The sequence below is a fragment of the Eptesicus fuscus genome, chromosome 13 (assembly GCF_027574615.1).
Source record: "Eptesicus fuscus isolate TK198812 chromosome 13, DD_ASM_mEF_20220401, whole genome shotgun sequence".
Classification (NCBI taxonomy): Eukaryota; Metazoa; Chordata; class Mammalia; order Chiroptera; family Vespertilionidae; genus Eptesicus; species Eptesicus fuscus.
The window spans coordinates 70,864,585-70,890,665 of NC_072485.1; the positions used below are offsets into that span (position 1 = coordinate 70,864,585).

Genomic DNA, 26,081 nt, shown 5'->3' on the forward strand with positions numbered 1-26,081 from the left:
TCTTTTCCCCCCAGTTGACCCTCTCCCCCCAGCCATTCCCATTCCAGGCAAGCCCCCACCACCCCAGTGTCCGTGTCCATTGGTTATGCTAATACGCATGCATACAAGTCTTTTGGTTGCTCTCTACCCCCCCTCCCCTACCATTTGTCTTTAGATGGATGTATTCTTGTTCATCAAATTATGTTGATCATTATATCCCACATATGAGTGAGATCATGTGATATTTATCTTTCTCTGACTGGCTTATTTCGCTTAGCATAATGCTCTCCAGTTTCATCCATGCTGTTGCAAATGGTAAAAGTTCCTTCTTTTTTATAGTGTCACTAGTGGCCCAGTGCATGAAATTTGTGCATGAAGGGAGTGGTTCCCTCATCTCAGCCTGCACCTTCTCCAATCTGGAACCCCTTGGGGGATGTCCGACTGCCGGTTTAGGCCCGATCATAAACCGGCAGTCGGACATCCCTCTCACAATCTGGGACTGCTGGCTCCTAACCGCTCACCTGCCTGCCTGCCTGCCTGATCACCCCCAACTGCCCTCCCCTGCCAGCCTGGTTTCCCCCAACTGCCCTCCCCTGCCAACCTGATCTTGCCCCCAATGGCCCTCCCCTGCTGGTCTGATCTTGCCCCCAACTTCCCTCCCCTTGCTGGCCTGGTTGCCCCAACTGCCCTCCTCTGCTGGCCAATTTGGTTCTAATTGGTCAATTTCTATGCCAGTCAGCATCAAAAGCTCTGTCTCCTAGGCAGCCACTGCCTCCTCACAGTTGACCGAGATTTGGTTCTGATTGGTTAATTTCTATGCCAGTCATCGTCTCTGTGCCTATCAACAGGGCCTGATCAGAAAGCCAGGGCTGATCAGCAGCCCTGGTGGAGGCTCAAAGAGAAATGGAGGCAGAGCTGCTGGCCAGGCTCTGAGGGAAAGAGAGAGGCAAGTGCTGGTAAAAAGCTGCCTCAGATGCTACAGATCAGCCCCTGCTTCTCTCTTCAGGTCTCTTTCCCGGCCTGATTCAAAGCCCCCTCAGCAGTCACTGCTGGGTCACTGGGTCTGCAGCCTCAGTAGTCAGCACTGTGTCACCATGGCAACCCAGCACTGACTTCCAGATGGTCAGCCTTTGGTCATGATCGGTCATTACACCCTGGCTCTTTATTATAGAGATGAATTCCAGAATAGGAATTGCCTTCCTTCTCCCTGCTTTCTTACCTGACTCTCCTCTCGCTCTTTCTCCCCCTCCCTTCTTCTAGTATATCCTCATTATAAAAACATATGTTTATGAAGAAACTTGTAAAATATAGGAAGTCATATGAAGACATTAAAATCACCTACCTATAAACTTACTATTCAAATAAGAAGAGCTTATACTTATAACTTAACATGCATTTACTAATGCCTCTAGTACACAGGGCAGTCTTCCCGGCATGGAACACATTAGTGGCCAAAATAGAAAACAATCCCCATCCTTTTGGAAATTTCATTTTAGGGGGAGAAGGGGGCCCTAATATATGGTGACAGGAGAAGAGTTGACTTTGGATGGTGGGCACATGGTGCAAAATTCAGATCTTGTAACATAGAAACCCATACCTGAAACCTACATGTTCACGTCGAGCAATGCCTTCCCAATAAATTTAATAAATAAAATGAAGAAATTCCATTTTAGTGGGATGAATCAATATACAAATAAAGAAGAAAATGCAGTTATTGAATAGTGTCCACTTGGATATTTCCACACTGCTCTGTGGGAGAATGAACTTTAAGGACCACATCAACCTGGGCCCTTTGTCTTCAGATTCTGGTTGGCTTCAGAAAGTGGGAGCCACTGGCAGGAGATCAGAAAGTGGAAGGCAAGAGAGGGCAGCTTCTTTATTGCTGTGGGCCATGGGCTGCAGTGACTTTCTTCCTTCACTCAGGCCAGGGCTCCTGTCCCGCAACCTCTTCTGCAGTTCTGCCCACATTCTCTCCAGGTTCTGGGTACTGCTCTCCCCTCCTGCCCTGCACTCCCAGGGATGGCATTATCTCCTTCCCAGGGATGCTTCATGGTGTCCTGCTGATTTTCTTTTACACCCTGGAAAATAGTCCCTGCATTGGACTCTTTTTAATTACTAGACTTTGAGGGCCATCTGCTTCTTTTCAGGACTTTGATAGATACATTTAGAACACTACAGAGTTATAAATGTTAAAGAGGAACGATAAACAAGGGTAGGGATTGAAGTATTTGAAAAGAGCTTGGGCTTTTAGATGGAGTTTTCAGGGAAGGCTTCCATGAGAAAGTGAGCTTTGCGTGAAATCTGAAAGATGAGAGTGAGTACATTTTACATACAGAAAGAGAGAGACATAAAGATACAGGGGGAGAGAGAGAGAGAAGGAGGGAAGGAGAGGGAGAGGGAGAGGGAGAGGGGGAGAGAGAGAGATATGAGAGATTCTAGGCATATACACATGAAAATATTGCAAGAATAGAATCACATTGTTACAAATTGCGCCTGTAACTCAACTCTGCAGGAGCAGTTCCTGATGCCTTCAAATGCTTTTATTTTTCTATTGTAATGACTGTACGGAAATTCATTTTAAGGTTATAGCACACTTTACTTAATTGATCCCCTGCTTTGAGATAATTAGGTTGATTTTACAACTCCATTATTATGAACGAGCCCTGTTGACAGCCCTTACTTTCTGAAAGAATTTTAACCGATTTCCAGGGCCTGTGGGTCATCTTTCAGGAATGACTGTTTTGCTCTTTTAAAAAATGGCAGAATGGCCTCAGTTCTGGAGGTTGTTAGTGTCAGTCTTTGGGACAGATTCATCACTGGTACGCAAGAGAGTAATTTTGCAAATGTGCGTGGGATGTCTAATTACCATATTGAACAACAAGAAGCAACATTTGGAATAAGGGGAAAAAATAACAAAGGAGTGATTGTTCGTTTTCCCTTTAAACTGGAAGTTTGCATATTGAAACACAAGTACAGTATTTATAACTGCAGTCCTCAGAAACCCGAAGAGTCTTTCCTCACTCACAAGGTCCCTCTTCCTCAAGCTGATCAAGAAACAAAGAACCTGCCCAGCCAGCATGGCTCAGTGGTTGAGCATCAACCTATGAACCAGGAGATTACGGTTTAATTCCTGGTCGGGGTACATGCCCAGGTTGTGGACTCGATTCCTAGCGTGGGGTGTGCAGGAGGCAGCAGATCAATGATTCTCTCTCATCATTGATGTTTCTATCTCTCTTTCCATCTCCCTTCCTCTATGAAATCAATAAAAACATTTTAAAAAAAAGAAAAAGAAAAGGAACAAACAACCCTGAGAAATGGTAAACAGGTTGTTTTGCTGGCTTCTCTCTTTGGATGAGTTCAAGGTACCAAAGATTATGTCTTTCCCCATGGATGCTCATTTGATTGACTTCAAAGACAGAAGGGTTTCACTGCTGGGGATTTGGAGTCTTTGGTGCAAGATGAGAATGGGGCCTTGACTTGCTTCACCACTCTAGCCTTGGTGTGCTATCCTCCTGTTCTCAGCCAATCTCAGGGACATCCTCATCCTCAGAATCAGGTTCTCACAGAAGCACAGCTTTGTCAAGACCCTGAATCTCCTGTCTCTTGTTTTGGGACATATTTTATTCTGCACTGATCTCTTGCTAAAAAATAAGAAATTAAACAATATTCACATAGCTATTTAATAAATATTAGTTGAAATTATATATGAACATATTTTATATCCTATAAATATTTCTCTCTCTTCTCTCCCCCAACCCCAGGATCCCTCTCTTTAATGCTTAGTGTGATTATGCAGAGAGATACCTCAAAAGTTATTTAGAAGAGGACCCAAAGTAAAGAGACAAACTCTGGCACTTGCTCTGGCTTTTACAAGTTCTGTTTTCTCTGGTCTTTCTTCCTATCGCAATCATACGTCCTGAGATTCCAAAGGCCACCATAAATATCAGTACCACTCAAGTTTCTCAGACACTGACATGAGATGAATCAGCAATGGCAGCTGCGTTCATAGACCAGAGGAGCCTTCATTGCGAAGCCAACTTTGGATCAGAGGTTCTTCCCTCTGAGGGCATTTGCTATCTCTTTCCATTTTTTAAAAAAGAACTATTAAGGGAGACCATCTGAATCAGAAAATTTGGGGGCAGATTAATTTTTTTTTTTCAAGCACTGTCTAATGTTAATTTATGCGTGGGCTGGGGGTTTATTTGTTCAGCAGCATTAGTGCAGGAAGGTGATCTAGATCTCCTTTTGTGTCTCTGGGAAGCAATACATCTCTTTGTTTACGCAGTGTAGAGTTAATTCAGGCCTTAATTGTATTAAGCAAAGGGTGGAGAATTTAAAATAAAGGGTTTCAATGATTCTGGGAACATGCATTTATTACTGTGATGAAAGAGTCGACTCTTCCAGTCCCCATTTGCTGCCTTGTTTCAGTGCTTCTCATCTCCAATAAATCACACAGGCTGGGACCTGGTCCCTTGACTGAGAGCAGTGCCTGAAATGGATGCTGTAGGTTGCCTAATAAAGCTTCCAGCTTAGGTCTTTCATTTTTGACCATCATCTGGAATGTATGTTTTCCTGAAAGGACATCCTTTTACTGCCCTTGGCCTGACTTCTACCTTGGATTCAAGAAGAATACATGGGTTTTTCCCAATATTCCTGGAAATGAGTCACATAAAAGAATTATGCCATTCCCATCCTAATAGAAGATAATAATAATAATATTAATAACAATAATTAATAATAATGCCATTGCAGCAGACACTGCCTGATCCACTCAGATCCCTGATCTTCTATTTGTTCACACAGTCACCCTTCCAACTCCCCCACTGCCCCCCCTTTGTCCTGTTACTCTGCCCTTAGGGTTCTCCAGGTGCTTTGCCTGCAGGTATATAGAGCCAGATGGCATCCCATCCTTCATCCACACCCACATGATGCTTATTTAATGACTGAGTGGTGCAGGAGTTTGAAAGCTTATCATCCTTTTTTCTAAAGGAACGTGGAGAAATGCAAACTTTGAGATACAGTTTATACTGTAGTCTTCTCCTGAAGGACTAGGCTGAAGCTGAGACTTTTCCTGAAAACGCACCTTTTCTTGGCTCCTTCTCCTACCCTGCCCTGCCTCTCCCATTTCCTTCCAATGCTCTCTTATCTTTGTATTGTGTCTGCTTCTGAAGAATCCCACCTAAGACAATCACAACCTTTTCACTGAGCATTTAGTGCAGTTCAGTCACATTAAATTATTTGATTCTCACAAGAACCCTTTGCAGTAAATCATGAACCCTGGGCAACAGAAGAACACATTAGCCAATTTTTCCAAATAGCTAATAAATGTTGCAGCTGAGATTTGAACACAGACTCATGCAACTCTAAGACCTGTTCTCTGAATGTGTAACGTATTCTTCTCAACAGAAAAAGTCTGTTACTAAGAGTCAATAGTTTTGTCATAAAATAGTAGCCAAGTTACTGGTTGACCATCAGAACACCTGGAGTCACATCACCCTAGTGCTTGGTGTGTACATTTAGGCAAGTTGCTTCATTTTTCTAAACATTAGTTTATTTCTTTATAAATAAGTGGGTGTGGCTATGTTCCAATATAGCTTTCTTTTCAACCACAGATGGTAGGATGGATTTAGTCCAGGGGTTGAACAGTGTCACCCTTTGCCCTACAGTGATTATGAGGTATAACTAGTGTATGAAATGACTTTTGTCTACCTTCAGAGCCTATATACTTTGCATTAATCTCTACTCTCTCCCTAACAGGTTTTTAGCTTAGAAAAAAATAAAACAAAACAAAACAATAATACCCTGCTAGATGGTGGTTTTCAGTTTCCAAGCTTTAAGGAGAGCCCATAGCTTATCACCTTGCACAACAGCTTACTCAGGGGCAGATTCTTGAATTAGAGGCTTTGTGTCTGGAAAAACAGCAAAGCACTGTGTCTCAGACAGGCCTTGCATGTTTGGCCCTAGTGAATGAGGACAAGCATGACATCAGTATGCCAGATGTACTCCGATTGCTCCTTGCTACTCACTAGCCTGGACCATGAACCATATCAATACTTTGGATTTACGCTGAGGGTTCCAGAAGAGCTTCTCTCTAAATCACTCTATATTTATCTCCAAGCAGGCAAGAATCCTGGCACTACCCAAAGGTGAAGAAATAACCTAAAGCAGGACCCAGAGCGAGGAAAGAAGAATCTGGATGTGGCCAGTGCCCGTCAGTAAAGCCACACTCCATTGGCTTTGAAAAATAGCCCAATTATCCTCCATTTCAGCGTGCAGAAAAATGATGCCGCAACGTGACCTCATACCATAAATCCCACACCCGTAAACACTCCCTGTGCAATTAGTTGTTGCTCCAAATTGGTCTCATCGAAGGGAAACGAATAGTCAGTTCTATCTGTCACCTAGGGAGATAGGAAGCACTTACAGAATGAGACCGGTCTCTGCTGCCTCAGCCATCTGAGGAGAGGAAGATTGGGTTCTAGTTTAGTGAATGTGCTGGCTCTCACCTGTAATAAAGTACAACCTAGTGACGGAAAGACACCCAGCTTTTAGCCCACGAGCATGATTTTGCCAGCTCAAAAGGGTGAGAAAAGGTCCTGGAATTCAAAATCAGGACACCTGGTTTCTGGTTTTGTGTAGGACTTGGGCAATGGTACAGGGAGGGGTTCTGGACCCAAAGTCAGATGACTTGCTTCAGAGTTCTAGTTCTCACAGTGATTGGCAGGGTGGTCCTGTCCAAAGTCACTTCCTGTGGCAGAGAAGGCTCTGTGTTTACGCAAAGCCATTCTCTGCTCTTCCTGGGCACACCATTGGGCTATATTTCTCAGCTCCTGGCAATGGACAGGCCATGTGGCTGAGTTCTGGTTAATGGAATGTGGGTGGGAGGAATGAAGGTCACCTCTCGGCCTGGATTAAAAAGCACCTCCCTCCTTCCTTCTGCCTTATTTAGAAGCATATGGGATCTTCCCAGGGACCCGGAAGACCTAAAGGCTGATGAAGGAGCCAGGTTTCCTGAGTGTAGCAAAGCCTGTTTCCATCTCCCTATTCCTCCTACCGCCCTCAGTTTGCCAACTGGACTTTATATAAGTGGTTTAAAGCATTGAGATTGCAGGAGTGGTCTACTATATAGTTAGTGTTAACATCTTAATAACAACAACGGTGATAGCAACAGCCTTACATTAAGATAGCATTGGACCCTCATGAACTATCTCTTATGGTCTCCAAACAGTAACATTATGAGTTCCACTACTGTTCCCATTTCAGAGTCAAAGCTGAGACATACAGAGTGGGACACCTTTTCTAATCTCACACGGTGAATGTGGCGGAACTGCGACTGGCTTGGAACCTCAGGTTCCTCTGCATAGTAAAGATGGTAATGATCTGCCCCATCTACCCAAAATGTTACCGCGTGTGTCACAAGAGTTAGGATGTAGAGAGGCTGCGGGACTAAAAGCATCATATAAATGATAGATGCTGTTATTATTGATCTTTCTGAGCCTTGGTTTTTATAGCTATAACATTTGTTCCAGTTAATCACTATTTTTAACACAGTACCATGAAACATTTATGTGTTCCACAGAGGCAAGTGATGGTGACAATCTAACATTCCTTGCTCTGTGAGTGGTATTTAGTAGCAATAAGTGGAAGAGAGAGTGGGGAGCGTGAAAGATGCAGCAACAAGAAGGCACTTAAGGATTTTTCTCTTATCTCATTCTCTTCTCTCCTCCTTCCAAAAGAAAACACCATTTCCTCTGGTCTGTAATTAGACATGCTAGCACTAATTGCTAGGTGGCATCCTAAGTGACCCCATCATTTCTCAAGTGGCTGATATAATGCTGAGGGTAGGCCAGGTCTCAGGACTTAAGAAAATGGGAAAAATCAGCTTTTATAGGTTTTTCTTTAAAGGAAAGATATAAAAGTGTTCTAAAACATGCTAATTGATACTGCTGTTTGATTCTAATATAATTCTCAGTTCACGCTATATCTTAGGACATAAAGAGATTGGAAAAATCAGGTTTTATGACTTTTCCTTTGGAAAAAGAAAACATAAGTTATTATACCATTTATCAATTGGTTCTGAAGTTTAACTCAAACTTAGCAGGGAAACATTTATGACAGATTTTTGAATTACATTTTTTAGCATGTCTGCCATCTAGTTTTAACTTGAACATCACAAGTTATAGGGTTGATGTGTTTCTGACTTCCAAAAAAAAAAGATTTATTTGGCCAGGTGGCCGATGTGGAAGTTGCTGGCTGACTAGGCTTCTAAGGAAACCGCCACTGAGACACTGGAAGCCAAGACGAGCGGAGGTGGCGGCACAGGGATCCAGTAGAGTCTCTGTCGAGGCTGGGGCCTGTCTCTGACCATCGATGAGGGCAGACAGGTGCTTCATCATGGGTGGCTTTTTCTCAAGTATATTTTTGAGTCTATTTGGAACCCGGAAAATGAGGATTTTAATTTTGGGATTAGATGGAGCAGGAAAAACTACAATTTTGTACAGATTACAGGTTGGAGAGGTTGTTACTACTATTCCTACCATTGGATTTAATGTTGAGATGGTAACATACAAGAACTGTAAATTTCAAGTCTGGGTTTTACGAGGACAGACCAGTATCAGGACATACTGGAGATGTTATTATTCAAACACAGATGCCGTCATTTATGTAGGAGACAGTTGTGACCGAGACCGAATTGGCATTTCCAAATCAGAGTTAGTTGCCATGTTGGAGGAAGAAGAGCAGAGAAAAGCCAAGTTGGTGGTATTTGCAAATAAGCAGGACATGGAACAGGCTATGACTCCCTCAGAGATAGCAAATTCACTTGGGTTACCTGCCTTGAAGGACCGAAAATGGCAAATATTCAAAACTTCAGCAACCAAAGCACTGGCCTTGATGAGGCAGTGCAATGGAGAGTTGAAGCATGAAAGAGCAGACAGGAATCCAATCACTTCTGCTCTTCTGAAATGAAGACCACATCCCATGACCCTTTGGAAATAGTTAAGTGTGCTTCACACTACTAAATGTTAGAGCTGTGTATGATTGTTGGCATATACTGAACTGACTACACATTTGTAATAAATAGAAAAAATAAGTCTTTGGTTGGAAGGATAGCTCATCATGATTGAACCAACTGACTGGTCTGTATGATGTAAAACATTCCTTCCTTGCTTTCTTGTATTATTAAGGTATATATTCTATTTGTCTGGAAATCTTATTCAAATACAGTCCTATTAAAGAATGCACTCTTATCGAGGGGAAAAAAAAACCTATTTTTGAATAGTTGCAGATTGTTTCTATAAACACTAGTAAATACCTTAGCTCAGATATTTTCCCTCTAAAATGAATTAAATTTTTCCAAAAGTTAGACTGAATAGGGTAGTCTAGGAACATAGTGTGAGTAATATAGTTTCATTTGCTCAGTAACCACTTTATTTAAACTGTTTCATTTAAAAGCTTTTGGTTATAAGCATGGAGTTGAAATAATTATTTTGGTAGTTAACTTCACGGATGTATCTGTAATTGTTACTTTATAGTACTTTATAGTTGAAAAAATTCAATGGCTATTGATACCTAATCAATTTTTACAAGAACCTGGTGATGTAGATAGGACAGGTTGAAATGTAATGCTTTCGTTTTATGGACGTGTGGAGTCTTGGGTTGATAGCTTGGCTTGCCCAACTGCTAGTAAGCTGGGAGCCGGGCTCAAAGAGACTTCAGGGTCAGAAGCTTGTCCCATGAACTACACCATATGAAAGTTCAAATGATATCACTCCCTACATAAAATTATGCTAACTGAAATAGACCGTACATTCAAAATAATGCCTGTAAATTTATGTCCATACAAGTAGAGGTAGTAAAAACAGTCCTAAATGGTTATATTTGATGAATTCACAACATATTAAGAAAATTCACATTGAAGGAAATAAAGATATATTTTAAGAAGCATTGTAAAAAAAATGTTTTATTTACCTCAGAGAGTGACATCCCATAGAGTGTGACATTGGCATCAGGGAATTTCTTTCTTTCTTTTTATTCTTTTTTTTTTTTTTTTTACAGAGAGGAAGGGAGAGGGGTAGAGAGTTAGAAACATTGATGAAAGAGAAACATTGATCAGCTGCCTCCTGCACACCCCCCACTTGGGATGTGCCTACAACCAAGGTAAATGCCCTTGACCAGAATCGAACCTGGGACCCTTCAATCCACAGGCCAATGCTCTATCTACTGAGCCAAACCAGCCAGGGCAAGGGAATTTCTTACACATACACAATGTGGTTCTGCTTGGTATTAAGAAAGATCTAGAAACGTTGAGGCTGTGTTCCTGCATGACAATTGCTTAGAATTACAGTGTTGCACACCTAGATAGGCCCTGCACTCCCCACTTTGCCACAGTCTCTATCACTCTCTATTGCCTCTCAGCATGGTAGCCAAGTGTCAGTTCCCATTTAACCCCTTCCATCTTGACTATTTGCCTCCTTTACACTAATATTCTGCTCCCTGTACTGAATCCACTACCTCTTTGAATGTAGCTTTTCTTGGGAAACAATATTTGCTACTATGAATAAAATTAGACCTTTCACCTTCCTGTTGTTCTGAAGCATAGAGAATGAACCACTCATTCTGCCATTAAGTCAACCTTTCCAATGTCTGTTCAGATACTACTTGTTTAGCATTAAAATCCTTCCTTACCACCCCTTCTCTTTTTAAATATCCTTTTATTTAAACTCATCTTTAGTGTCACCTCTTCCAGGAAGTCTTCCATAATCTCAACCACCTCAACAGACTGGGCTGTTTTTTTCTTTAACTGTTTGCATATAGCACTATCTGTTCATTTCTGTCAAAGAAGTTATTATTGCAATTATTGATTTACTTGCTTATTCCACTGAAATATAAACTTGGAAAAATCATCACCCCTCTGGATATGTCATACTCTATCCAGTTGTCTTGCCTTTGCATATGCTGTTTCCTCCTTTTAGAATGCCCTTTCCTATTTTCAGCACTCTTCTTGGCACAAGTAAATGCTATGCATCTCTTAGAGCTTCTCAAGCATTGCTTTTTTAGTGAAACCTTCATACAGGTTTGATTCCCTAAACTATACTCCCATAACGCAATTCTAGACATAGTACCTATCACAGTATTCTCTACCTCTCACACAAGAATGTTGGGAGGTTCTTGATATAAAGAGAAAATCTTTATTTGCCATAACTTTAGCATTAAGTAGTATGCCTGGGATATAATTGTGTGTGTGTGTGTGTGTATATATATATATATATATATACACACACACACACACACACACACACACACACTCTAGAGGCCTGGTGCACAGATTCATGCATTGGTGGGGTCCCTTAGCCTGGCCTGTGGGGATCAGGCCAAAACCAGCTCTCTGACATCCCCCAAGGGGTCCTGGATTGTGAGATGGCAGTTCTCGGGTGATGCACCCCAGAATCGGGCTCCCTCCTCTCTGGTTTCAGGTGCATCACCCAAGAACTACAGCTGCCAAGTCACTGCAGCTCGGCAGCTCCTGCATTGAGCGTCTTCCCTCTGGTGGTCAGTGCATGTCATAGCTACCAGTCAGATGGTTGAACGGTTGGATGGTCGCTTAGGCTTTTATATATATAGATATACATATATATATACACACACATTCACACATGGAAAGAAAAAAGAAGGAAGAAATTCCTTTGTGACAGAGCAGACTGATATCCAAGTTCTAGTGTTATCCTCTACTCTCTTCCCTTCTACTCTAAGTCCAGCTGGGCTACTGCTCATTGCTCATGGGATATCATTGATATGACCTGTCTGCTTTCCTTCCTCAATTGTCTGGTAATTTCTTATGAAACTATTATGTAGTATTTTATTTGGTCAGGCAACTTCTCAGTGGCTTTTCTTATTGCTCAAGTCTCCCTATCTTATGTTTGGAAAAGTTCTAGGTACAAGTCTATAGTTCTGTTGTGTAATTTAGTGTTATTTATCCCCTCTTGTTCTCCATCATATCACCCATCTTTTATCAGAATGGTATCTGTAATCATTAAGGCTCTTTTGGAAGCAAGTAATAAAAAAAAATCTATTTTGGACAAGCTTAAACTAAAAAATAAAAATTTAAAAAAATTAGTTGTTCACCGAGAGGTCATACAGGACAACTACATCATAGAAAGGACAGGTTTTCAACTGAACCTAAGGGACAATCGCACTAAAAAGCTTTGAAGTCATCATGACACTCTCTTAACCTTAATATCTTCATCTAACAGCTCAAACTAATCAACTTAATGCCCTATGTCCCAAGCCTAAAATCCACAGGAGAGAGCCCTGAGCAGTTTGATGATGGTTTCTTTTCCTTAGATCCATCAGCTCCAGCTGAGAGGAAGTCACACATTTTACAAAACACTGCTTCTGTGGTTAACATGTGGGGAGTAGAGGAAGAACCAGAAAAGCAGTGTGGCTAGTCTATTCCTTGGTAGACATTTGGGAATTGGAATCTATTTAATTGACAGTCGCTTATTAATATCTACCATATCTAGATATTAAAAAAATGCAGTAATGAATAAACTAGATAAGATCACTCCTATGGTGAAATAAACATTCTTCCATTCATCAACAAATAATTAGTGGGCACCTACTATGTACAGAGACTGTGCTGGGAACTATGATGAGGTGAAAACGAAAGATAGGGTGTTTGAACAAGTAAGTGTTACGTAGGACTGGCCAGTCTATTCATTTTTGCAGACATTCCCTGAGTATATAGCACATGCCATTGTGTTAGACTGGACTCTGAAGGTATAGAGATGAATGAGAAACTGTTGTGGTTATTAAGATGTTCACAGACTGGAACGGGAGCCTGACATATAAACAGTTCATTTCAACCCAGGATAATTCAATATTTTCTGACAAAACTCTAGAAAAGTGGAGATACCTACATGAAGCAAACTGTTTTAGAAGAATCCAGGAAAGAGAGAGAGTATAGGTGGGGGGGGGGAAAGTCTAAATATAAAGAAGAAATCTAGTCCCAGTGGATGTAGGTGGCACAAAGATGCAAAGCAGGAGGGTACAGGATAGATTTAGAAAATGGGGACAGCCAGTCAGGAATTTTAATATAGATGTAGAAGACAAACCCATAAATGTAGGTAGGACTAGATAATGGCATGGTAATAAGTTAAGAGTTTTTTGTTTAGCAATGAGAAGCAACTGAATGTTTCTGAGCAGGCAATGCCTTTTTAAGTGGTTACCTTAAAAGTGGGCTACTTCTTGGTGCTCCTGCTGGTGGAGTGGGTCGGTATTATTTGGGGGATGGAAAGAGACAAGGATCTGCTTAAGAACTCCTGAATTGAAGATTATCTTCTCCTTTAATTTCTATTATATTTTCATAGCTCTTGAGGGACTGAACTTATATTGCAGCTCGCCATGTTATGGTGTTTCCAATTAAACAGCAAGGGCTTTGAAAATAGGAGTGTTGTTCCTTTTTGCATTCCCTAAAGCCTAACACAAAGCCCTGTTTAAAATCAGTTCTAAGTAAATATTGAATGGATGCAAAATTTGATAGAGGATTGAATGAGTCAAAGAATAAATGGTTCCAAGAGAGGAATTTAGTTATCCCATTGATGAGTGTCCTTGCATTTGTTCAAATCTTGAGCATCATAGGGAGATGGTGCATCACTGTACAAACCTTGGCTGTTACTTTCTAAATATTTGAACTGTGCATGTTACTCTATTTCCTGAGCCTCTAATTATTTTTTTTCCTGCTGAAATGGGGCTAGTAATTCTCACTATCTCACAGTGGTAGTGTGAAGGGGAGAAGAAACCCCGTGTATCAAGCACTTAGCTTGTTACTAGCACAAAGAGAGAACTCATTAAACGGTAAGGTTAATATGTTTTCAATAGCCTACTGGTGATAGACAAGGCTGGAAATGGACTCTTGCCTTGTCCTGTCCTTTTATGTAGTCAGTCATGCAGTTCGTGCTTGGTCAGAAATATTTGTAAATGCCCATTTTGGGGCACGGAAGGCACAGAGTGAAAAAGGTCCACTACATCACGCTGCAAGAACTCCCCATATAATGCAGAAAACTGGGAAGCGAACGGGCCTTTACATCACAATGGGATATGTGCTACTCAAAGGAAATGCATTTGGAAGACACACTGTTTGAGCACACCTGTAGGAAGAGAGCAGGTAGGGCGAGTTCAAGGAACTGTGAGTAATTAACTTGGCTGAAGCTTCAAGCGCAAGGAAGTGTCCTCGTGAGGCTGCAGAAGTGAGCTAAGTCAAGTCATGAGAGACTTGTGTGTTTTTCCTGACTTTGAGAAGGGATTCCTAAACTCCCTACTGTTCATCCACTCCACCCCCAAATATCTCTGCTTAAGGCGAGCTCTTTAGTTTCCTTTCTGACTCTGCCAAGTCGCCCGTGTCTTAGGAAGTCCTGGGATTCTCAGAAAGCGAAGGCCGCACAGCAGGCTGCCCTTTGCTGGAATCCAGGCTGCCGCTCTAGGCTTATCTTTCCAGCAGGAGCAAGGATCCAGCCAGGGTTGACTTGAGTCAGCTTGCCAAACTCATTCTGCACATGTGTTCCCTGAGAGCCGACTAAGAAGGCCTTTGCTGGTGGTGTTAAAAATCAATATTTTTCAATCTGTTTGGATACGGGAGGTCTGGTGCTGGCTGTGCAAGGAGAATCTGAATGAAGCAAAAGAATCAGAGGCACCGACAGGTTTCATGGAGCACTGAGCGTCTTGGAAAATTAAGGTTCTGGTTTTGTGGGGTTTTTTTCTCCCCAGGGTTTTGTTTTAGTTCCCCGAACCATGCCATTGTTCTCTGTCATTGAGGACAGGAAAGACAGGGCTGCATTGCTGTGTCTCAGGGTCCACGCTCTTACCCTGCACGACGTCACAGTGTACCCAGTTTGGCACAGGACTCTTCCATTCATGCTTTCTTTCTTTGGAGTGCTAGCTGGGAAAACATTTTTTAAAAATATATATTTTATTGATTTTTTTACAGAGAAGAAGGGAGAGGGATACATAGTTAGAAACATCGATGAGAGAGAAACATCAATCAGGTGCCTCCTGCACACCTCCTAGTGGGGATGTGCCCACAACCAAGGTACATGCCCTTGACCGGAATCAAACCTGGGACCCCTCAGTCTGCAGGCTGACGCTCTATCCACTGAGCCAAACCAGTTAGGGCTGGAAAAACATTTTTTTTTTCTCTCTAGAGTTTGTGAAGTAAGCCAAACATGATTGGGCAGCACAAACAATATGTATTAAGCTCACAACAGGAAGACGAAACGGAAACAAAGCAGTAGTAAATCTTACTAATGACTCCATGTTTTCATTACCACACGAGGCTTTGTCTTGTATAAAAATATTCAATTTCCAATGGCTTTTAAAAAAAATATTTACAATACCTCAAGAATCCCCATGTATTCCTTTTTGGATCCCAGGAGATTTGAGAACCCCAGGTTTGGCATTAGTGGCCTTGCCTAAATTCCCTGCAGCTATATTAGGTCTTCAAAACCCTGGTCTGTCCTTAAATATTAAGGTTGTTTTCCCTTATTTTTTTTTTTACTTCTTTTTTTTCTAATTTCTGCTTAACTGATTCACCATCATGTACCATGATTTGTCCCTCCCTTTTTAATGGCATGCATTTTTAGGTCAAGGATGTCACTCTGGAGCCTTGCTCCTCAAAGTGGGGTCTGGAGACCAGCAGCATCATCACTGCCTGGCAGCTTGTTAGACATGCTGCATGTTAGACCCCACTCCAGACTAAACCCGAATCTGTAATTTAATAAGATCCCCAAGTGGTGTGCATACGCATTCAGTTTGAGAAGCTCTCCATTAGAATCTACATCAGAATTGAGCGTGCAACAGGTCCCTGGTAAACTCAAATTCCTGCTCTGTTGCCTTGCACAAGCCATTGAACTTCTGTGGGCCTCAGTAAAATAAGGATAAAAGTGCTCGCTTGTCTTACCTGGAAGTTTTGTTGTTAGTTTCTAGGAAATAATAACTCATAAAATATTTCTTAAGCTTGTTAACTGATCTATATATTGTTTCATAATTATTGGGTAACACGAAGTATATGAATGAAAAGCAGACCTTAAAAATTCTTTTTATAATTCAGAAAACACTTCAAAATCATGTCCCCGTGCCCCTGCCTTTCCCTTGGGGATTGTAACTACCTCCTTCTCAGCTGTGTCCAGTTGAATTAGAGTTATCTGTGTACCCATCTGCCTCCTCTTGTGATGTATTAATTCCTTGACCACAATCATGTGGACACCAGATTTGACTCACCTCTGCTTTCTCGCCTTCCTTCTCTGCTCCTTCACCTCCTCCCAGTGCCTAGAACAGAGCTGGCCCTCCCTCCATACGTGCTCATCGGCGGAGCAAACGAATGTAATACTACTCGACAGCATCTCTCTGAGAAGCAAAACGCAGCCAGTGCAGTGGGTACCTGCAGCACCTGTTTAATAGGGTTGTTAAGAGAACCAAATGAGACTGGGCACGCGGTGGCCCTATGCGAGCTGTAAAACACTGGATAAAAATGAGAGAGTATTATTAGGCATATGTAGTCTGGCAGGGTCTTACAGATGGCAGTCACCTGTTGTTAGGAAAACTGTCTTTAGCCAAAGCCCAAACGGTAGTGACTTCAGAGGCGCTTGAGGCGGTGAATTATTAGCTGTTGCCTCTGCTCCATCCCGCGCCAGACTTTTCATTTGCCACCTGGGCTGGGTCTCCCGTTGCGCTGGGGGAGCGCGGCCACCTTGTTCTGCTGTGTGCACACCCTGCTTTCGGGAGCTGTGGGTGGCCCTCTGGGCACGCTGCATTTGGTTGGCAAGGACGCTCATCTGTGCCATGTGCTTGCTGCGTTTACATGTTGTGTTGCTTCATTAGGGAGACTGGCTCAGACTGTTTTGCTAAAAAGCAATAAGGGCCGCACTGGGATAACATACTTGAATAGACATTTATTTTCTTCCAGGGCAAATCAATGAGTAATTTTCTGGTTTGAATGCTATATTTAACACTGTCGGGGGAAATGCTGTCAAGCATGTCCTATTCCAAGGTGGCTTTATAAAAGAGATGGTAAAAGTATATATTATTTCAGATTTCTAGAATGTACTTTTTTGGGGGTGTTTTTTTTTTTCTGCTTAAATATTTCCAAGGTGCAGTTGCTCCCCGCACCCTGACCCTGACGGGCAACCCTCTCAGAAGTGGGCCATGTGCTGACATCAGGCGCTCATGCAGGTCAGCTTTCTTTGAATGCTGAGAAAGAAGAAGGCAGACGGGCTTTTTCCTAAATCAAATCCCAAACCCAGGTCCTATCCCCTACAGTGTATCAAAGGCAAGGATGGAAGGACACTCCACCTGTCCCTAATTGTCCCGCTGCTCAAAGCAAAGGAGAGGTGTGGAGCAGGGGGTCTGTGTGCGACCAATGCCTTGTGTTGTCAGAAACAGTGGAATAGTCCAGTTGGCTTGATTCCCTTCCAGCAACCGAGCCATTTCAATTTGTGAGCTAAGAGGTCTTAAGCTTCAATGTCTTATTGACTTATTGTTGACACTATTGCAGATGTTCCCTCCCCCACCGCTTTCCCACCTCCACCCAGCCTCCCCTCAATGTCTTTTTTGATTTTCAACTTTTATTGCAACATCCCAAAGCTGGAACCTTTCACTCAACTTCATCAAAATACAGAGGGGGAAAAAAACAAAACAAAGCAAAAAAGAAGGCTCAGAGAGATGGGGCGACCCATTTAAGGTCACACAGCCAGTGTTAGCAGAGCTGGGATGACATCCTCTCGTGGTGAATGAGCCCCATTGTCCTCGTAGAGAAATAGCAGGATTCATGGAGGCTGGGAGGGCACCTAAGTATTTTCATTGACAGAAAACCAAAGTCTGAGGCCAATTTGTAGCTGTGGAATGTCGGGAGAGTCTAGATATTTTTGAAGACCTTTAAAATGAGTTATTCTCATCTATAAAACGAGGACACCAGTCATTATCTATTACAGGTTTTTGTGTGTATTTAAGGTCACGTTTGTGAAGTCTTGGTAAACTGCAGGAATGTTGTGGAGATATAGAGACTACAAACACATCCTTCCCGTTCTGACAGGTTCAAATTGTGAGATGTGCACATTCATTACATATTAGGAAGCATCCTGATGTTACATTCACCATGAAAAAACTTGGAGAATATGGCCATCTCACATTAAAACTGAGATTTTCTTACACTGAGCATAGCAACATAGTGTTTTACACCGATTTTAGAAACTCTTTAAGACTGTTTTCAAAGAAAGGTCCAACAGCCGCCCCCTCTGACTGGGTGAACCGCGAGTAATATCTGGACAGGCAGTTGTTTTTCCCTAGGGACAAAGAGGCCATTCATCTGATGTCATGGGGATCTGTTCTTTGTGGCATCTTCACCCTGACACTAGCTTCACCTTGTGCAAGATGACATGCCACAGGTCCACGCACCAAGGAAGGCAGCCCTGAGCTACGAAAGCCAATGTTGTTCTGCCTCCCTGGTCAGTGCACTGACTTGCTCACGCTACTGGATTTATGAGTGATCTGATTTCCGGGCACTTCCTGGAGCTTAGCGACTCTCTCGGAGCAGTTCTCACAGTCAGCTGTAGGTGGCGGTGTTGCACCAAGAACCTCCTCCGCAGAGGCAGCGGCAGGCGGAGGAGCATCTGCTGAGGCTCAACTCTGTGAATCCTGTTTTAAGTACCTCTGGTTGGTCATAACCCAGCAGTTCTGCTCCTGGGCCCCCTGCCTACCCATCATTCGCCACCTCTACAAGCCAGGAAGGAAGGAGGCTGTCACCCTCCCTCCTACCTCCTCCCGCTTCCCTCCTCCCTTCTCCCTTTTTTCTCCTCCCTCCTCCCTCCTCCCTTTTTCCTCCCTCCTCCCTCTCCTTTTCTTTACAGTAGTCTGTGATTAATGGCAGCACCAGTGGACAAGTGAGAGGGAGAAGGTACTTGTGTAATGGAACAGCAGCCAGAGAGCATCCTTGCAAATTTGTTTTCCCTTTTCTCCCATAGCAGCCCCCTCCTCAGAGCGCAGGCAGGCTCAGCGACTTCATTAATCAAGGCGCTGTGCAGGGGCTGATGAATTTTAACAGCAAATCGTCTCTTACAATCCTTTGCTGTCATGTATCCCTGCGCCCTGGTTATTTCATCCTCGCCAATTAGTCAAGGCAGCCGCAAAAGCCACCCTGGAGTTTATGAGCAGGAAACAGGTTTTCTTGTTCCCCGGGGCACGAGCTTTCTCTGTTATTTCAAATGTGAAGAGTCCCTCTGCTTTAATGTTTTGGTCTGGGGACACACACCTAAGTCGCTTCTTACCGTCCTCTCTTTCTGAGATCATTTATCAGACTTCTTGCAAGTCTTATTGCCTTTCCTTACTGTAAGGACTGGAGTACCTTGAATGCAAGGTTGATGGAAACAAACCTGGGTTAAGACACCTCTTTACCTACAATGGTTCTGAAACTTCTCTGCATATGGAAATTATTTAGAGCGGTTTTTATTTTTATTTTTTATTTTTATGGTTGACAGTATTACAGATGTCCCCCATCCCCCTCCTTTTGCCCCTCTCTACCCAGCACCCCCGCTTCTCCCCCAGGCCTTCACCGCCCTATTATCTGTGTCCATGGGCTATGCATACATGCATATATGTTCTTTGGTTAATCTCGTCCCATCCCTCCCACTCCCCTCCCCTCCCCTCTGACATCTGTTAGTCTGTTCCCAGTATTCATGCCTCTGGACCTATTTTGTTCCTCAGTTTATTTAGAGAGGGTTTTTTTTTTTTTTTTTTTTTAAGCACCCATATCAAAGGCAAATTATGACAGAATTTCTGGAGCTGTGGTGTGGGCATGGATATTTTAAATTTTCCTCATGTCATTTTGTAGCCTGGATTGACACCTGCTTTAAAAGTTCCTTGCTCACCTGGAGTTGTATGTTTATTTATAAAATGAGAGACTTCCGTCACTGATTTTTACGGTAACAGCATAATCCTCTTTAAGTTCCAAAAGAAGGGTTTTGAGGCGCTGCCCTGGCTGAAGCAAGGACATGTCTGTGGGGCTTCAGAGCTGCTGTAGTGATGCTGTGGACTCTGTCCCCAAGACAAACAGCTTTGGTGGCCAGATATTTGCATAATGCACTTCCTTTGGTCTTCTTTGCATTCAAAAGATTGGGGGATCCCAGGTTTGATTCTGGCCAAGGGCATGTACCTTGGTTGTGGCACATCCCCAGTAGGAGGTGTGCAGGAGGCGGCTGACTGATGTTTCTCTCTCATCGATATTTCTACATCTCTATCTCTCTCTCTTCCTCTCTGTAAAAAAAAATCTATAAAATATATATGTTTTAAAAATCCCAGAACCTTGAAGACTTGTGGAATACACCATCAAGCATATAAACATGTGCATAACAGTAATCCAAGAAGGGGAGAAGAAAGACAAAGAGGTGGGCAGAAAGAATATTTGAATAATTCACAGAAAGTTAACAGGAGCTATCACATAATTTTAAGAAGAGTTAAATGCTTAAACTAGTGCTTTTAAAACTGTTACTTTATGAGAATTACCAAAATTTCCCAAATTTGATGGGAAAAATCAATTTATGCATTCAAAAAGTTCATGATCTCCAAGTAGGCTATACTCAAAGAGCACACTTAGACCTCATATTCAAATTGCTAAAAGCCAAAGACAAGACAAGCATCTGAAGCAGCAAGAGCAAAACTCATCGCATGCAAAGGTTCTTTAATAGGATGAAAGTTGGCTTTTCATCAGAAACCATGAAGGCCAGAGCAAAATCCATATAGATTTTTGGTTGGAATTTTTATCTTTCAGCACCTTGAATACATCATCCTACTGCTTTGGCCAACTAGATGGGACCTTGCATTTTCCCTAAAAGCAGGTGTTGTTTAGATGAATTAATATAGCCTCTACCTGAAACCTATAATTGCAGTGTTTGTATTTGCAGAGAAAGACCAAAAGATCATTGAGAGAAGTATGAATTTAGAGGAATGTTTATAATCAATCATACTGCATAGAAGGGTTGCTACAAAATAAGGAGCAATTATAGGCTAATGGCATCAATTTGAAGAGTTTTGAGAGGTTACTATTAAACCAGTATCATGTAAAGTTGAATTTTAGAAAGAGAAGTGACACAGGATTATTTACTCCAGTGATTCCCATGCTAGGGTGTCTGTGCCCTTCAGAATCCCAGAAATGCAGAGAGGATTTATTGTGACCTCTTTCTTTCTTTCTTTCTTTCTTTCTTTCTTTCTTTCTTTCTTTCTTTCTTTCTTTCTTTCTTCCTTCCTTTCTTTCTTTCTTTTCTTTCTTTCTTTCTTTCTTTCTTTCTTTCTTTCTTTCTTTCTTTCTTTCTCTTTCTTTCTTTCTCTTTCTTTCTTTCTTTCTTTCTCCCTCCCTCCCTCCCTCCCTCCCTCCCTCCCTTCCTCCCTTCCTTTCTTTCTTCCTTCCTTCCTTCCTTCCTTCCTTCCTTCCTTCCTTCCTTCCTTCCTTCCTTTTACATAATTTTATTCTACTCAATTTCTCTTTGACAATACAAAATAACAGCAACATCAACAACAAACCTGTATTTACTAAGGCTATTGATATAGCACAAAACTGTAAATAAATGAAATGCATATGCCATTTTCACTGCCTCCCCTGATCATAAAAGAATATGTAAATATGCAGAGATACATGGGAGTTAGTTCTTTTCACAAAACAATATCATATTTTACATATTAGCAAATATTTGGGATAAAGTCATTCCAGGCAAGGAGAATAACAAGTGTAAAGTCTTATGTTAGGAAAAAAAAGAACTTGTGCTTTAGAAATAGAATAAAGGATATTGGTGCTGAGTATTGTGTGAGAAGGGGAGAGAAAAGCAAGAGGCAAGGACTGGAGGGGTAGGCAAGGGCTAGATCACAGGATCTGGTAAGTCATGTCAAGAAAGATAAATTTTATTCTAAGTTCAGTGGAAAGCCAATAAAGGGGTAAGCATGATCTGATTTGCTTCTTCTTTTAAAAAATATATTTTTTATTGATTTCAGAGAGGAAGGGGAGGGAGAGAGAGAGAGATAGAAACATCAATGATGAGAAAGAATCATTGATCAGTTGCCTCCTGCACACCCCCCCCCCCGGCCCCCCCGGGGGATCGAGCCCACAACCCAGGCATGTGCCCGTGACTAGAATAGAACCTGGTACCCTTCAGTCCGCAGGCCAACACTCAATCCACTGAGCCAAACCAGCTAGGGCTCTGATTTGCTTCTTAACAAATAACCTTGGCTGCCAAGAGGAGAATGAATTTCACTGAGCAGGAGTGGAAACAGGGAACAATCAGTGTGCTATGGAAAATAATTCGGCTAAACAGTGGTTCTCAACCTTTCTAATGCTGCGACCCTTTAATACAATTCCTCATGTTGTGGTGACCCCCAACCATAAAATTATTTTTGTTGCTACTTCATAACTGTAATTTTGCTACTGTTATGAATTGTAATGTAAATATCTGTGTTTTCCGGTGGTCTTAGGCTCTTCAGCAGCAGTTCTCAACCTGTGGGTCATGACACACAGGTTGAGAATCGCTAGCAGGGTCGCCTAAGACCATCGGAAAACACAGATATTTACATTACGATTCATAACAGTAGAAAAATTACAGTTATGAAGTAGCAACAAAAATAATTTTATGGTTGGGGGTCACCACAACATGAGGAACTGTATTAAAGGGTCACGGCATTAGAAAGGTTGAGAACCATTGGGCTAAGAGATGATGGAGGCTTGGACCACAGTGGTAGTGTTGGGGAAGATCTTGAAGTGGCTGGATTTGGGTATACTTAGGAAGTAGAATAATGAGGGTTTACTGTTTAATTTTTTCGGTGTGGCAAGCACCCATTCTTTGGGCATATGGAACATCATACAGTTCATGAACACTCTATAATTTACCCTTGATGTTGCCCTATAAATGTCACACTCCTCTGCTGAGTACCTTATCTTGCCTGGCCCTATCATGTTGGGCTCATGCAGAATTCTGTGACTACTTTTATCACAGCTCTTATCAGAACATATTGTAAATTGTTGTTTCTTTCCCTAAGTAGGAAGTTAACCCAGTCATAAACACAGAGCTTGACAGTGTCAGCGTTTAATAAATCTCTGTCGAATGAATACGTGAGAGCGTGCCTTATGAGACACTACAATGAATGGGGTATAAATAATGTCTCTGAGCCTAGCAACAGTCCTAGCGTTTGAAGGATACTGCCAAGGGTCAGAGGCCCTTCCGGAGGATTTCTTTTAATTCCTTCAGGAACTCTCAAGAAGAATGATCAGAACATCTTAGATGGTAATGGTCTGGAAAATGGAAAGGGGCTCACAAATTGGAAAATGAAAATAGTAATCTCAGATGTTACAAAATTAGCTTAAAAGGCGAGCTAACTGGAGGGAGGAAAGCAAGTCATCCCAAGAGACAATATTAAATTCACCTGAGTACAGGTCAAGTCCCATTATCTAATACATTAATCTTGCAGGCTTTTTTTTTTTTTTTTTTTTTCATTTCCAAAAATTACTTTTTAAGCCCTGATTGATGTCCTATTATTTCACAGTGTGGTTCATACTCTGAGAGCCCCACAGGAAAAATGGTCCAGTAGTGGGGAATTTTCATAAAAATGGGATTTTTGATTCATATCTTGCCTTTACCTTGCTCTATTGAGTAAGTGGATTTCTGGGGCTTAATCTTCTCCTACATTAAAGAAGAATCCTATATAAAAAAACCCTAATATGCAAATCAACCAAACTGCAGAACTACCGGTCTCTATGATGCTTACTGACCACCAGGGGGCAGACGCTCAATACAGGAGCTGCCCCCTGGTGGTCAGTGCACACCCACAGGGGAGCGCTGCTCAGCCAGAAGCCTGGCTCATGGCTGGCGAGTGCAGCAGTGGTGGCGGAAAGCCTCTCTCGCCTCTGCAGCAGCGTTAAGGACCCCTCAGGGAGTGGGCTTAAGCCGGCAGGTGGACATCTCCTGAGGGGTCCCGGGCTGCAAGAGGGCACAGGCCAGGCTGAGGGATCGTGCATCGGACCTCTAGTAACAATATAATAGTGTACTCTGCACTCTCCCCAGCTCTAATATCCATAAGTTCTTTAGCATTTATTGTTTTAGTATTTGTCTTATTGGTTTGGTGATGATGTGATAAGGAACAGAGAGTCATAATTCCACTTAAAAGTATATAAAATATTGGTGTAGGTAAATTGTAAACTCAGGATTTTTCATGAGGCCATTTGGGGCATACATTTGACATGAAATCCCATCTATTTATCTTTGTATGTCTATAGAGCAGCAATATCTAAGCCTAATTTAATGATACATAAAAGTCATGGCTATGACATAAGAATCCATAATATTTTATATTCAGAGAATCTATCATTCCTCCCAGGAAAAATCTGTAGGTAAGTATGATTATGAAATGCGATGGTGTTCCGCAGTCCAATGTTTTCTATATCCTACTGTTTCACTGCTGATGGCTTATCATATTCTGATGAATAGCCCATGAACTCTATTCCTTAATTATGTAGGTGTTGGTATGTCCCATTTCTCCCTTTTGCTAAGTATCCAGATACCATTTTGAAATTAATTGCATCTTCTCCTCCAGACATGTGGCTTCTAAATTCTATACGATTTAGCCTTGATATATCCTAACTACTCTTTATCAGCACTAGCACTTTTGTTTGAAGGTTTATGATTCAAAAATGTCTGAACCAGTATTCTTTTCCTGTTGAGAATGTGCCTTTAAAGAAAATAGACAGCTTAGAAACAGCTTTTGTGTGTTAGTAACCCTTCCGTTTTGGGGATGGCAAGGGACTCCTTTACCTTTTTGTTTTGATTCCTTCTTTAGCCCTACCAGGCATGTGGTTTCTTTTTGTTGTTTTCCTAGACCTTTTGCCTTCCCTTTAGTTTTGAATTGATTCAGGTTATGGAGTCATTTTCCTTGTGTACTTGCTTAACTCTTGTCGTATCTCAGAATATCCTAGAACAACAACAACAAAAGCATTGCATAAAGGGAAAAATAATTCTCTATTTCATGTCTGGATTAGATTATTACATTTACTTTGTATTTGAAGAGATCATTTCTGTGGTATGACAGCAGTAGACTAGTAAAAAAAAAAAAAAAAAAAAGCCCACACACAATATCATAGAGACTTCCTATGGAATTTAAGTGTCTTCCAAAAGCTTGAAAGTTAAGTGTCTTCCAGCAGCTTGGATTTAAGTGTCTTCCAAAAGCTTGAAAGTTAAGTGTCTTCCAGCAGCTTGGATTAAAAAGTCTAGTTTATGATTGGTGCAAAGGACTTGTATAGGAAGCAGTGTCGCTGATGACTTGGCAAGTCACTTAACTTCTATTTCTCTTTGAAAAGGAAATAATAATACATGTCTTATCGATATTGTAAAATTCAAATAAGAAAACAGGATGAATGTTCTGTAAAGGCCTAACAGAATGTGACCTAATGCTCACTCTGGTGGTATGAAAATGAAGATCTAAGAGTTGAGAGGAGTAATAGTTTGCCTTATACAGTTTAAGGAGACTTATTGAACATGGCAAACCTAAAAATAAGAAGCTTACCTAAAATAATGGAAATAATTACTTGCTTTTTGACTTGATATATAAGAAATATGTGTAGAGGAGTAAAAGTATAATGATATATTTCCCCAAACAAGTGTGAATAACAGATACAACTAAAATAAAAGGTAGCTTTTGGAATTTTAAAATGTATTTTATTGATTTTTTACAGAGAGGAAGGGAGAGGGATAGAGAGTTAGAAACATCCATGAGAGAGAGACATCCATCAGCTGCCTCCTGCACACCCCCTACTGGGGATGTGCCCACAACTGAGGTACATGCCCTTGACTGGAATTGAACCTGGGACCCTTCAGTCTGCAGGCCAACGCTCTATCCACTGAGCCAGACCAGTCAGGGCTAACTTTTGGATTTTGATGACACCAATTAATTCCATATGGTTAGCTTGTTTAATTTTAATATTTCTTCCTCTGCCTGGATAAAGGAACTACATATCCTCTTTCCAATGCTTTAGCCTATCCCTCAAGCCTTTGTTTCTACTGGGAATTCCTCACTGGATGTATTTT

General features: G+C 41.7%; 1 pseudogene; it reads left to right on the forward strand.

Moving 5' to 3' along the window:
* The first annotated feature begins 8,371 nt into the window (after nt 1–8,371).
* Nucleotides 8,372–8,999, forward strand: LOC103291034 (ADP-ribosylation factor-like protein 1; annotated as a pseudogene).
* The last annotated feature ends 17,082 nt before the right edge of the window (nt 9,000–26,081 follow it).